The following is a 10,825-nucleotide window of genomic DNA, read 5'->3' on the forward strand; positions in this document are numbered from 1 at the left end:
TGCAATTTCTAATTTCCTAGCCAACCAGGAGCATTTGTTTCATGCCTTTCCTAAACTTTTTTTATTTAACTAGCTGTGTTCTTAATTTTTATCATCTTGTATCATATATTTGTGTGCTAATTATCAAGATTGCTATTAATTTGGTAATATTGTATTTGGAAAGTATTCATCTGACTATGAGAAGAAAAAAACATGCATATGAGTTGATTGAGCCTGAGAGAGGAGTTGTTGACATTTATTCAGAGCACATACAAGTAGTATTTCTACTGCTTAGGAATTTTATGGAATTAGTTTTAGTATTTATTGAAGAGCAATTTAGTGAAGGATTATAGGATGTTAAAATTTCACCTAATGAAAAAAATATAAGTTTCAGACTGACAAGATGATAAGGCAACATAAATTTTAGTGTGATTTATTGGAAGAACTTTGAGTGGTTGGATGATTCAATTTGGTTAGTTGGTTATGCAGTTTATAAGTCACCCATGGGTGTGTTTATTGCAAAACTTGCACAATCATTCTATGGCGCCAACCACCAATACCATGCTCCTCCAGAGTTAAGCCACTTCGTGATGCGTAATTATTATTTTTGATGTTGCTGATACCCTTTCCCGTGGACACCTCTGCCAGATCCGTTGCTGCTACAGAACCCAACTCCTGAGCACGTCGGAGTTGAGCAAGAAGACAGGAGGAGGTGTCGAGGACGAAGAGGCCCCTCTTCCTTTTTGGTCCACGCCGCTACGAAAGTGATATTAGGGTATTGAAACTTGCTTTATGGAGTAGTACCATCACGATACCTTGCCTTTTTCCTATTCTGTTCGAGTACTTAGTACTTACCCTGTTTCTTTGACAAAGGCATTTGATAGATATGATTAGGCACATATTGAGTGTGCCATTTCAGAAATATTGAGCATACAGTTTCAGTTCCAACTTAAGCATACAATCTGCTCTTTCTTCTTAAGATATAGAGGAGGGTAATGATATATTGTCTGTTTGATATTTGCATGTAGTTATTATTTCATAAAAGGCCTAAGTTTGACCTTATGTTATATCAGGACATCTTGGTTCTAAATTTCATTCCAGAGATTTGCTTAATATTTCATTTAGATTGGTTGTTTTAGGAAATGAAAAAAAATGCATTCTATGTTTGTTCGTTCTATCTTTCCCTGTTTTTGTCATCTTCAGTATTTAATGTTTGTTCATACGTGTATTTTTATCGCCACAACCTTCCACTGGCCTGACTAGGGTGTGCCAAGGTGCACATTTAGTTATCAGAAGATGGTTCTGTTTTTATTGGGGCTGCATTTGTAATGGTTCATTATTTCTAAAGGGGTACACTGTTTGTAGGTATTGCACTGAGCTGGAAGAGGATGCTGGCCAGCGCCCCACCTCTCTTTCGACATAATAAACTGATGTAAAAACTTATCTTGGGAACATTCATAAATATGGCCATTCAAATTCCTCAGAGCGACTTTGTTCTAACCATACATAGCAGAACTTAGTTGCCTTCCCAGACTTCTGCAGAAATTTAAGTGCAATGTATCATCAAGGATCATTGAATCCAGTTATTTGATTTCTTTGTATAACAAGAGCTTGAGTTGTCGCCCTATCTGTTGTGGCGGTATCATGGTTTGCTTGACTCAATTTTGACAAGCAGTTCAAAATTAAGTATGGTCGCTTGAAGCATTCTTTGTGATACTAACTGCAATCAAGTTTCACATTTTGTTCTACTCAACTCGGCCTTTTCCAGATATCTTAGCTTTGGCTTTATGTGGGCACACTACTGTTACTCTTTTTATATGGCAATACAAAGGAGATTGAAGTATTCGTAACACATGTGTTTTCTGTCGTGCAGTGAACTTGTTATACTCTTTCTGGTTCAATGGAACTTACCTACGCACATTAGGTATGCCTTTTTTGGTACCTTCATCTCAACTTCATTGTTTCTATCTATGTGCTCTTTTCACATTTTCTTACAGATTATATGAAGAAATCGTTCATTGCTAATTAATACTATATGCGATGATGTTTTGAAATTTACCTATCCCAAATGTGGTGTTTTGGACAATGTGATATAATTCATAGTTCTTACTCTGGGCTCAGTGAAACATGTTGTTATTTTAATAAATTAAACTTTCTTCACTTCAAGGCAAACAACATATGTTGCATTTCTACCAAAGTGTGTGTAATTCTTTGTTTTACTTGCAGATTGTTGCAGCTGTTGTTTTTAGATGTGACATGATTCTACTTCTTGGTACTGTAGGGGTTTTACTTTAGCTGGTGAGTGTTTGTGAGCGAGATGGCTGTCGCTTCCACATGGATCCACCTCCTAGACGTTGACCACTTCATTGGAAGGTTAGCAAGGCATTATTTGTTCAGGTGTATGCGATTGTCAGCTAGATGTTCATGTTTGTGGTTTGTTTGGCTTGTGATGTAGGCACGTGTAACCTTGATGGGCAAATATGGTGAAGACTTGAAGTTGATATACTAATGTGGTATATGAAGCTATGTTCAAGGGCGTCACACAGGTTTGGAATCTTCATTCACATCTGCACCTCACTTGTTACCTGTGTTCTTGCTTCAGTCTTTTTTTGTAATCATATTCCTATATACTGGGCATCATTCTGTATTGCCAGTGCTTTCTATTAATCACCATTTTAAGAATCATTCCTATATACTGGTTCTTGCTTCAGTCTGAGATTGAAGTTTCTTGATTTTATCCTATTAGATTCCAAACCTGACTTTGGGCGATTGCTTGAGGGAGTTTCCACTTCTCTTTTTGTGTGTGATTCTTGCTATAATGGACGAATTGGTCATGTTGTGTGCATACTGCTGAAGCACCTATTGAGTTTAAATCATCTGAAGAATGGGACAGAAGTGATGATAATAAGATAATAGTATTTCTTAAGCCTATATTTAGTTTTCCCTTCCTTTTACACTAAAATGTGTACTAACATTTCTTGAGAACAGAACTAGGGTAGTGCACATATATGATTTATTTATTCTTCTTTCATATTGGAGAGAGTGGTAGTACCTTGCTGATTACACTAATTTTGTCCTATTAGAGGGTTCTGTATATTCTCTAGCTACTTAATGATTTCTTTCTTGGCTGTGATTTATTTGGTATTTGAGGTGCTAACAAATAGGAGTTGTGACAGAAAAATGTCGTTTTATTTGCTCTCATGCGACAAGCATGCCTAGAGTCTTGCGAGTTATACCCGTGTTGAGATATGCTATGGTTTATTATGTCTTTATTTCATGTTTATTTCAGGCTTGTTTTGTGGCCTCAAATCCAATGTATCCTTGATTCTGTAATTATTGAATAAATGTCTGCATTCTGCGTTCAGTTCTGTAACATAGAAGTGTTGGCGTGCTTCTTTTCATCTCCAGCCAACTGGTCCATCATTTCTCTGGTTTAATAAAAAGGAAAATATTGTTCTTTTTGTAGCTCAGTGGCACTTATTGCCTTATGGAGGCTGATTCTTAAATTGCCTAATTAACAAGCAACACTTAAATGTAGATGGTTATCCTTTGCCACTCTTTAGTAATATATCGGATTTTCCCATATCATGTTCATGACAAAGATGTGTATGTGTGTGGACATGTGTGTGTGTCTGTGTGTGTGTGCGCGTGCGCGTGTGCGTGTGCCATTGTATTAGGATTTAAAGTTTGGGTCTCCTCTGGTTTAGTTACTTCCTCCTCCTATTCTAATGCTGATGCTTTGCTTTTGTGATTGCAGATCGACTTGCAATGTTGAGCAGATCACCATGTTAAAAGATGAGCATTTAGAGAAGTGTGTGCTCGCCAAGGATCCAATGGGTTTCTGAAGAGTTGGCTGCACATCGTTGGTGTCCGATGCACTATCAGGTATACATGAGGTCCGCTCTTGGTTTTACCTTGGTCTTGTAGTTAGCAAATCAATTTTTTTTGGAATGTTCGACTTTAATTACATTTAGATAGTCTTTCACCCATCCATATCTTTGAGATTTGAGACCAGGGTGCACGCCACAAATATGTCAACCATGATGTCAGGAGCCCCTTAATTTCCTCTTCCTTTTGGGTGTGAGCATCGTTGATTGCTAATAGCAAAGAAATTAAAAAAGAAGAAGAATATAGAAGTAACTTCATTTTTTACATGGCTTGATTTAAATTTTTGTGTACATGTTCTTTGATGAGATAGTCTCCTATGTCTGTCAGGTCCAGTACTAGATTTTTTTTGACTCAGAACCAACAACCCCAATTTAAATGAAATATAGATACACACAATATTTGTAAGCTACTACGGGAATTTAGAGGTGGTCATAGATATCTTGGTCAACCCAAATAGATAAAGAACACACATGAATCCAGGCTCGTGCTCTGTTTTGTATTTCTCATGTACGAGCAGAGTCTGTGTGTATATGTTGTAAGCTAGAACAATTTATACACACCAGAACCTATCTGTGTATGAGCAGAGTCAGTGTGTATATGTTGTAAGCTAGAACGGGTTGTATCCACCAAAACCTCTATATGTGTGCCTGTACTCCTGTCATGCATGAATTTTTTATCAGACAAGATTATTTTTTTCAAATGTATAATCCTATTTTTCTCAGATATATATTTCTTCTTGTTCATTCTTTTCGGCTTAAAGCACGAATAATCAGAATATACCTGTAGTGTTTGTACTATATGCATACACTTAAGCTCAAAATAATAATGCACTTCCTATTACTTGCTCTGTTTTGTTAAAATGTACGTACATCAGTTGGTTAATTGGCCAGGAAATTTTGCTCTGGTGATTGCAAAATTATAGTGGCTAGCTGGGACACCTAATTCCGCCTTTGCAATTATAAGCTATTAAGCTGGTGTATTTTCTGTTAGAACTACCGGATATTCATGTAACTTGGTTTCTTTTGTGGTACATGTACCTTAGTTTAAATATTGATTAACTGATACACACTACTTATGGTGGTCTTCTAATCAAATCACAGCTACAGAGATTTCCTTGGCGAAGATCTCGGGACACTCGGGTAATTTATTTTTTTCCATATGATCACGATGTAGAGGCTAGGAGAACTATCTCCTTTTCATTATATGCATAAGTAGTGCAGATTATTCTGTAGGGAATTATTTCCTGTTTTATCGCATGTTGCTACTCTGTGTTAGGTGATCATTATAGCCATATAATGCCACTAGATGTAGTGCCAGATATCTCCTTTATTGCTTCAGTTTTAATTAATTAGGAAACTGGAGCGGGGTATTAAGTTGGATCCCCCCTCGTTTCTTTGAGACCTTCTGATCATGTGCTTATTTTAGTGGCTCTGTCCTTGGATGGTCATTTCTGATGAGTGATAACCAGGGCAGTTTCACTTCCAGAAACAAGAGAAGAGGGTCTCACCGAGCCTCCTCAGAGCTCAGCGACTTTCGGCCGTCGGATGCGTTCGCTTGATGGAGTTTGGGTCGTCGGATCAAGCCATCGGACGTACTCTGCCGTCGGATCTGGAGTAGCACTATAGGAATGAATAGTTACTGCCTCCTCGCGTTGTCGCTTACTCTGTCTGTTCGACCGGGACTAGCTGACGTGTGGGGCCCCTCGTGGGTGGGCTGCGTTTGTCAGTGACCGTGGCCGCGGGTGTGGCATGTTCGTCCCGTCGCGCGCACCGACGGGTAAATATCCCACGCCACTGCACGTAATATCTTGCCCCCACCGAGGTTATTTCGGTCTTTTTGCATCTAGGCCTCGTGCGTGGTGGGCGGTGGTTGGCCCGTGCGGCTATGGAGTGGGGGAGGGCAGCGGCTTGCCTCTTCGTGCTCCCATTCGCCCCCTTCTCTTTGGGTCTCCTCTCCTCTCGCCGCCGATGCTCGTGTCAGAGGCTATTCTTGCTAGGGCGATGATGATTAACTGTGGCTGAAATAAGTGTGCCTTTGAGCAATCGAGGCACCTGTGGGTATCAAGTTGGATCCTCCCTCTCATCCCTAAAATCATTTTTGGTCATGTGATACTTATGGTTCTGTCCTTGGATGGTCATTCTTGTTGAGTGATAACCAGGGCAGCTCCACTATGTAAACAGATTGATCTGGTGGTAAGAGATGACGGGGGTAGGTTATATGATCGAGGAAAGGCGAATCTGAGCCTACTATGCAATTAACCCTAAACCCTTTTTCATTTGTATTTAAAGGTGTTGCTTATTTATGCTCCAGTGTTTATAGCCGTTTTAAGTAAAGTTTTCTTCTCTCTCATGCCTTTATTGCATATAAGTTGTTCTTGATCCTTTATTGTTTCTTGTTGGTCTTTGATTTAATCTGGTTAAGAGTAAGTTGCACTTTGTTATACTAGAAAGACTCACTCCCAACAAGTTATCGGTTGAATGACTTGTTTTAATTCGTTGTGATACTATTACTTCTATTTTTTTGCAAGTTACCAGTTGTAGCTATTTGTTCATGCTACAGAAAATAATACTATAGGATTTTTTTGAGATTTTTCTTGAGATAATGCTGGATTGTTCATGTAAAGAGTGACCGAGGTAGCATGTCCCATTTTGTATCCATAAACATTTTTTTGACTGCTGTGATTAGGTTGCTGGGTTAATCCGAGCCATTGAGCAGACATTTCCTTTCGTTTTCTTTAGTTTGTTCTGAAGCTTTCCCCAATTTTGTACGTCACCACTGCATTTTTTTGGATCCTACAGTTTGAACACTCTTCCAACTATAGAGTTTAAAATATGTTACCTACATAAAGAGGAGTTAAATAAGGATGAACTTACACAGCTTATCCTTATTTTAGCCATAAGAGTATTTTGTCTATAGAGCTGATACTCTGAAACTCTGTTTTTATTACTGTATTATATTATGAAGGTTCAAGTATTTGGGTTCTAGCTCCTGCTTGGATATGGTAGATGCTTATTCATTTTCCTATTAGGATTACATCATTGATGTCACTTCCCAACCAATATTAAGCTGGCAGTTGTTTATTTTCTCTTTTGCCTAACACATCAAAATCTAGAGCAACACATTTTGTTGATTGATATTTCCAACAGATACTGATTACTTCTCTTTATTTTATTGTATTGTTAGCCAATTAAAAAGGTTTTGTTGTAGGTGTATTTTTTTGTATGGTATATATTATGCGAGTTATTTCTAATGCATCTTGATATTATCTTAGAATCATCTGACTAGAGTCTCGGTCCTTAGAGCTTAGTTAAGTAAAGCATCTTTTATATCAGATATCAAATTATCTATACTTGTACTAAGATATAATGTATCTAACCAGATTTTCATTTCTTTAATGGAGTTTTTAGCACTCAGATTTATTTGAAATAGCTGCTCCTATATTTTTGCCAGTGCTTGCTGTACTTAGTTTAAATGTTTCTTCTTGGTAGGATCAGTTCTAAATAGTGGATGTAAGCATGCCTTTTCAAGCTTAAGCATTTGATTTTTAGCGATATGGTGTTCTCTCCTTACAGATGACCTTCTGCTTTCTTATTTTTAAAAATAGACAAGTTGGATGCAATTGCCGCCACTCATGTCGCTACAGGAGTGCGCGCAGGGGGGAGTGGCGGGTCAAGGTGCGCTCATCGGCGCCGCTGCTGACCGGCAGATCCAGGCGCACCCTCGGTGCACGCAGGGGGGTGATCTACGACGACCTCCTGGGCACGACACCGCTGGAGACGGTGAGAAACACGCACTCCGTCCACCATTGGTCACCGGCAGTAGCAGGACGAACCGTCGCCGTAGCCGCCAGGCTGAACCATAAGACGCCTCAATAGCGACTGACGAAGTCGTCGAGGTGAGGCGAGAACCCCCTTCCGACGCCTTGCATCGTCCTCTTCTCCTTTTCGTTTTGAGACATCCTCCACCTAATCCCCTCCCCTCTTAGGCGACAGCCCGGAGGTGAACTCCAGCGACAGCGTGAACTTGGCCGGCGACCGCAAGGACCCATCCACGGGGTCCCTTCCTCTCTAAAAACGGCCTAATTGCTGATATCTTGCCTCCCCTCTCCTTCTCCCTCTCTTAATTTTCAAACAATTTCGGTATGGTATTACTGTTAGGTAACCCTACAAACTTTGTTGGAACCTAAAAATAGGTACTTCTGATGGATTAGAGTGGTTCTGCCTGAAACAACTTCCAATGAATTGTTGAATTAGCCAATGTCATAATTAGTAAACCCGTGCCGTTATATTCTGTAATGAGATCACATTATGCCCATGTTTAGATGACACTGACCCAAGTTTACTTTCTGATTCCCTTAATTTCTCTACCTAATTCTTGTGGCGGCATGCTTTCATCAGTTTCAATACGACGAAGATGACAGATCCAACATGGTATCCTTTACGGATGAACAGGAGTTAAGAGGCATGTGTGTAAGTGTTGCATATACTGTTCGAAGATCTTCCGTGTCATTCCAATATGTACCATGCCATGCTACAGAACGATCAAACATATATTCTGTATTGGTTTATTCCTTCGGTGATTAATTTCAGGCCACCCAAGCCACACAAAGAAGGCCCACTAGTTTTTTGGACAGGATAAGTGCACTTCAGGCCACCCAGGGTCGGGCTTTCAGCAGAGACGCCAGAGGAGATACCTTTGTGCGAGACTGCTCTCGGTTGAAAATATCCAAAGGTTGGTGCCTCAAGCTAAACTTATCACCTGTGATTCTTTCCCTTTGATCCATTTGCTCCATGCAACCCCTTCTCTGGACAAGCGATAGTTATAGTCGTCATGGACTCCGATGAGATTCTCGACGAAGCGATACCCGATGGTTGGAATTGGCAATCATATGCTTCCAGCGGTATCACTCGCCATGATGAGCTCCACCATTGGTTCTAACTTTGTGTACTTATCAAGACTGCCATCTAACTGTCACCAGCCTTTGTATAAACGCCTTGCTTTTAGTATTTTGTGATGTTCGGCTGTCCTGTAATGTGCTACTTAGTTTTCGGTCCCTTGCTATGTAACCAACTTACTCTAATTATTAATAATGGTAATTCAACTTGTGGGATGCATTCATTTCTATATAAATGACTTGCTGTAATCCTGATCTATCAAGAATTTTGATAGTTTTTATTGAACCATATCTTACTTTGTACTGCACTTATATGATTTGTATTGGTTTACATACTCCCCTGATAAATACCAGGCGCTCGATTATTGGATCACTACTTTAGACATATTTTTGTAATGACAAAATGTGTCATGTTTGTCATACTTTTGGTATATATGTTGTCTTGCCGTTTGGCAATGCCCTGTTTTTTATGTAAATTTATTGTATTGGTCTAATCCATTCTGAGCAATTGCTTTAATTCCCTATGTTAACAAACGCACTGAAATTGATTTTGTCTTAGTCTCATGCCGATGTTTATCATCATTGTGTCTTGCTCCTATCACAACTGAGTGTTTCTTCTTCACTATTTTGTTATGTTGTATGAATGCATATACTAAAACTAAATTCATATTAACTTAGCATTACCTGCCTAATCAAATGTTGGGACCGGCATCCTTGCGCCAAGGCGCGATTCCGATCTAGTTGTAATATTGGTCACACCTCGCTAGATTGCAGGAAGCTTGACCAGCTTATAAAGCGAGGCGGGCTGGTCTTTTCGGCTCGCGCCGAGTCGCCCGCTCGGCTGCTCGTGCTTTGTAATGTTAGTCTCACCCCGGTAGCTTGCAGGAAGCTTGACCAGCTTAGACCTTGTACAATGGGAGGTCCTGTAGAAAAGATAAAGAGGAGAAAGAGGGCACGATAAAAGCCCTTGGCTATCAGTTTTGTGTGCGCGCGTGTTCGTGCGATTTGACGTGATCGATCTTGTGGCGAATTTCCAACACCGGCCTCGCCTCCCTCATCTCGCCTCGTCCAGCATAACGACCGCCCCCTCCGCGCCCAAGCCAAATAAGAAGCTGCAGAGGCACGCCGCGGACACGAGGGATGAAGTTGTCGCCGCTGCGCAGCAGAAGGTCACCAACGCCCGCGTCGTGGCGGCAACGATGAAGGCGCTCTATATGCTAGGGTTAAACCCTAGCCAACATGGCCTCGTCAACGCCGCCGTGGCCGCGGTCAGCACCGGCTCATCCGCGTTCCTTTGGATGGTGCTCCCCGACTCGCCCCGCGCGTCGGCTTGCACCCCGATGCCCGGCTTCCACGTGTACCTGCAGGCCTCCCGCCTTTTCAGGGAGTGTTCGCCCGACGTGAGCGTGGTGGCGCCTTCCATGCCCGCGCCCATCGACCTCAACGCCACACAGTTGGCCGGTGGCTCGTCATCCGGAGGCGCGAGCAAACGCGCGCGGCAGATGCCGGCCGACGTGCTGTCAGACGCCCACAACCTGTTCGACGGAATGCCGGCCGCCGGCAACAAGGACTACATGCAGAACCTGATCTTCGAGGGCGGTGCGCCGGTCGCTGGCTACGATCCCAACGAGACACAAAGCCAAGACGATCGAGGGGCGTTCACGCCGGTCGCTGGCTATGATCCCGATCAGGCGTCCTTCATGCGTGATCAGGTCGGCATGGACCTGGATGGCTTCCCACTTGACCATGAGTTTCCGGACGACTACGGGCAAGAGGAAGAGGACGAGTGAGACGTCGAAGTGGAGCCTTTGTTCGAGGACGAGCTCGCAAACCAAGCCGCTGGGCCAAAGCCGAAGCACAAGAGCAAGCGGACGAAGGCATGCACGACAACCGAGGACAAACTTCTTTGTGAGTGTTGGCGAGACATTGGACATGACCTCAAGACGGGCGCCAAACAAAAGCATTCAACTTTTGGGATTCGTGTCCACCGGGAGTTTCATGAGAGCAAGAAGTTTCCGCCTTACCAAATAGTGAGCACGCGCGGGTGGGTGGGTGTCCATTTCG

At 41.8% G+C, this 10,825-nt stretch overlaps 1 long non-coding RNA gene across 1 annotated transcript; it reads left to right on the top strand.

The window, feature by feature from the left end:
• Positions 1 to 3,732: 3,732 nt before the first annotated feature.
• LOC119314566 lies at positions 3,733 to 7,656 on the top strand. The gene is made up of 2 exons (XR_005152355.1): positions 3,733 to 3,864; positions 7,523 to 7,656. It is a non-coding gene; the product is annotated as an uncharacterized LOC119314566 (long non-coding RNA).
• Positions 7,657 to 10,825: the final 3,169 nt, after the last annotated feature.

The sequence above is a fragment of the Triticum dicoccoides genome, chromosome 6A, assembly GCF_002162155.2.
Source record: "Triticum dicoccoides isolate Atlit2015 ecotype Zavitan chromosome 6A, WEW_v2.0, whole genome shotgun sequence".
In the NCBI taxonomy this organism is placed as follows: domain Eukaryota; kingdom Viridiplantae; phylum Streptophyta; class Magnoliopsida; order Poales; family Poaceae; genus Triticum; species Triticum dicoccoides.